A 4,380-nucleotide genomic window follows, 5' to 3' on the forward strand; every position below is an offset into this window, starting at 1 on the left:
GAATCGCTGCCCTACGACCAAATCTTTCGTTTCTGAAGATGCCATCAACCGGTAAGCAGATAGTATATCTTCATACTAGGGGAACTCAAGTGTATGCGCCGTATCGGGGTCAACACTTAACATGTCTGCCCCAAGGTCATTTCCTAAAATAATCCCACGACTCGAGTGCCCAACTAAAATGGGTTGTAAATTTTCACCATCCTCTACGCCTTCATCGTCGATATTATTCGAGACTTCATCTTGGTCGGGGTTACTATATTTTTCACCATCATGGTGAGGATGAACATTATTGTCGGACCCTTCTTTATTGTTTGCATCGGTGCCCCTCACCTCGGGATGTATCTCTAAACGACTGGTCGAAATTGAGTTCTTATACGTTGTCAACCCATATTGTGTATTTTTAGCCCCTATTGATGGCCCTTCATAACACTATTGTTTTGTCCATCTGCCATTGAGATCAAAGCCAAACCTGTGTTGTTTACATAATGGAACGACATCTTCAACGGGCTCGAGGTCGACTAACTCGACAAATAATGGAATTGGTACAGTGTTATTGTCCCTATTTGAGCAATAAATTCCCATCATTATTCCCAAGTCTTCTTCGTCTACAATTTCCATTTGTTGAAATTTCAACGGATTGAAGGAAATTGGAAATCTATAGAATAGTCTGGACATTTTCCTCCCACAACGTCGAGCTATTGTGGTACCAATCCTTTATTTCATTTCTTGTACCCCTACATTTTTATCGAACCTCATTCCAACCTTCTAACGAGATTCAAATACACAACCAACCGCTCTTTCTAAAATGACTCCATCAAAATGAACATAAACGATAATTTGGTTATTCATTTTTTATACAATTTTTATGCTATACACTCCAACTAAAAAAAATACTGCCTTTTTTTCTTCTCTCTTTAACAATTAGCAATAAACACATATAATGAACTGTGCCCAGAATGGCTGCTTATATAACATACTGATTTTGGTGCCTACACATTTACAGGCATCACTTAAACATTAAAAAAAAATTACTTGGTGCCGCCACATCTGGCGTAGGGACCAGGAAAATAATTTTTTTATTCGTTTTGGTGGCTTTTTATAATGAAGTGGTGGGAAAAAAATCAAAAAAATATACTGGTGTTGCCACATCTTTAGTAGGGACCAGGGGAATTTTTTTATCATTTTTGGTGACATCACATGAAGTGGCGGGACCAAAAAATTCCAAAAATAATACTAATGCGGTCACATGTCATGTAGTCATCAGGGAGAATTTTTTTTTACAGATATTGGTCACTCCATGGAAGAAGGCGACACCAGAAAACAATTTTTTAATCTAATTTGGTGCCTCCATTAAAGGAGGCGGCACCAAAAATAATAAAAAAAGTATTTTTTTATTTAATTATGGAAATACACGTCAAAATATAAAAATTTATATGAGTACAGTCTTGGAAAGTGGTGACACCAAAAAAAATATTTTTTTTCATCCTATCATTTTTGTAATCATGAAACAATGATTGAGCTATTTTTTTGGGATGGTGCCGCCATGAGAAGTGGATGCACCCATTATTACTGTAGAAATTAGATCATTTTTCTAAATAATCTAGTACTAGGGCTATTTTTATAATTTTTTTTAATTTTTTTGGGTTATTTATCTAAAAAACCCTTTTTGTACCAAACATCCGGATTAAAGTGTGAAAATGTTGTATTCCATAAAGGGAAAAAGAAAAGTATGTTGTCAGATATGCACAAATACTTTTCTTTCAAGTTTATATATAATTATATCTATAAATCTATAAAAATATGTGCTTTCCGTTAATTGTTTAGGATTTAGGGTTTTGAAAACTTAAAAGTGAAGTGAAAATGTTTTTAAAAGTTTGATTTAAGATTTTAGTTTTAGTATTGTTGTCAAAACATACTTTTTAAAGTAATAAAATACATTTTATATATTATATTATAAAGTAAATAATATACAATTAAATGATATTAGAATTTGTCAAGACATATGAAATATATCAATTTAAATTATAATAAAATATAAATATAATTTATTATAACTCATTATTAATATTTCTATATATAAAATACAAAGTTTAAATATTTTTAAATAATTAGTATGAATTGTTTGTAAAATATAATTTGAATATATAAACCATATTAACTATTAAAATTACATACAAAAACATTACAAATTCAAGTATGCTATATATTTGAATTAAATTTGAGAAGGGAAATAACTGTTTACCCAATAAAATATTACAATAAAAAGTATTAGTGCTTGCAATTTAAAGTGAATTCATTAATTACAAGTTAGAGTGTTCCTCGTTAATCTCTTTTCATAACTAGTTAAATTGTTTAATTCACTATCGTCATCACTTTTTCATCATGCACACTTTACGAGTTAGTAATATTCTAATATACCTTGTCATTATTTTCATATTCCATAAGATCTGCATATTTAGACTTACGTATTTTTAAATAAAATTGTGTATTGTCATTTGACAGGGTGAATTAATGAAATATGTTGGTTTTTTTTAAATAATATATATTGAAAAAGTAAAACTTCCATTAAAACCATCAATAAGTCATAGATACACCAAAGTCAAAACAAGGTGGAAGAGACAAACAATGGACTCATCCCACCTCGAACCAATCGACTAATTAGAAAAAAAAATTCTAGATAAAAAAATCCAAACCGATAACTCACAAGCAAGACAACATAGCACAACTCAAAACTAAAGCAAATAAACAAAGATGAGACCAAAATACTCAAACTAAAATAAACATTAGAGAATCGCAACATCATTATATAACAAATAATAAACTGTGGATAGATATATAATATATACATTATACTATCTTGAAATTCTTAAAATACCCAATAAGAAATTATAAATGTTTTAACTAAAGAAGAAAAATATGGACAGTAAAGTATGAAGAAGAAGAAGAAGATGGAGACCAAACACCAACCCTTTTTCACCCTTTAAATGTAAAAAAGAAAAAAAAAAGAGAGAGAAAAACATACTTCGACGGAACAAGCACAAAATATGTATCTTTGCAGAAGGAAAATTCTTCTTCCAATACTACTTCACAAATATAGAGCTAAATCTATTCAAAGAAAATGAAAATGCAAAAGTCCTCTTCCACTGCTACTTTATTTTTGGCTTTAGAATTATAAGATCCCTATACCTATGAAGGAAGAAGGAAATTTAATTGTAGGCTAGTGATGGGAATTTAAAGTTACCATTGGTTGTGTTAAATGAGGGTAAAAGAATCAATTTGGCCAAAAGTGATTTTAGCAAAAGCCAAAAGCTCAAATAAAATGCTTTTCTGTTTGGCTTAGAAAATGAGTTTCAAAAGCACTTTGACCCTAAAAGTTACTTATTTAGTGTTACTTATGACTCCAAAACTATTTTTCATAAGCAATGGAAAACAAAAGCATGAGAGGAATTGGGGAGAACGGGGAGATGGGAAAGGAGAAAAAGAATAGAAGAGGAAGGAAATGAATGGTGTGGAAAAGAAATGAAAAAAAAAGAAAAGAGATTCATTTTTATGTTTTTTTACTACCTAATCACACAATGTGCTTTCTAGTATGGGTACAACAATAGCTACAACTTCATATGCAGCTAATGATAGTAATGATGACTCTCTCTTAATTTGTATGAGACATAAAGTTAAGCTAGAGAAATGGAATATGATATGTGTTGTAAACAAATCCTTCCATGAGTAGATAATAATAGAAGAGAGATCAATCTAAAGTTCATTGAGACTATCAAAGAAAAAGATGCTATAATTGTTGGTCTTTAGAAGACTAATGCGAAGCTACATGAGGCTTTCAAAGAGAAGGATGCCATTATTATCGTCATGAAGGAAAATTGAAAAACGCAAAGTTAAAATTGAATGTTGTTCAAAATAAGTTTATAGAAGCTCAAGTCATCTTGAAGAATTCTAGAAGTGAGAAACTTGGTGAGATCTCAACTATTGTAAGAACAACAATTGGACATAAAAGACCTAGGTTATGTTAATAATGGTGAAAAATATCTTCCCCCACTATTTTTGTTAAAAACAAAAAAAATGTTGTTGGTTCTTATAAGACAACTAAAATTTAAAAGTGAACTTGTTACTATTGTGGAAAGGTTGAGCATATTATGCCTCATTACTACAAAATTATTAAGGATAAAAGATGGAGAAATACTAGGAATCTTCTATCACATGTTACATTTCAAATAATAGTATCTCAGTAGCAACAAGTATGACACAAAAAGAAAAGCAAACTTATATGCCATTATTATGGTGTTGTATGTTGCATTAAACCTCTATGTTATAAGTTCCTCAATGATTTAAGTTAGGAGTGGTATTCAAATGTTGAACGAGGTGTTCCAA

This window comes from Gossypium raimondii, chromosome 11 (genome assembly GCF_025698545.1).
Source record: "Gossypium raimondii isolate GPD5lz chromosome 11, ASM2569854v1, whole genome shotgun sequence".
Lineage (NCBI taxonomy): Eukaryota > Viridiplantae > Streptophyta > Magnoliopsida > Malvales > Malvaceae > Gossypium > Gossypium raimondii.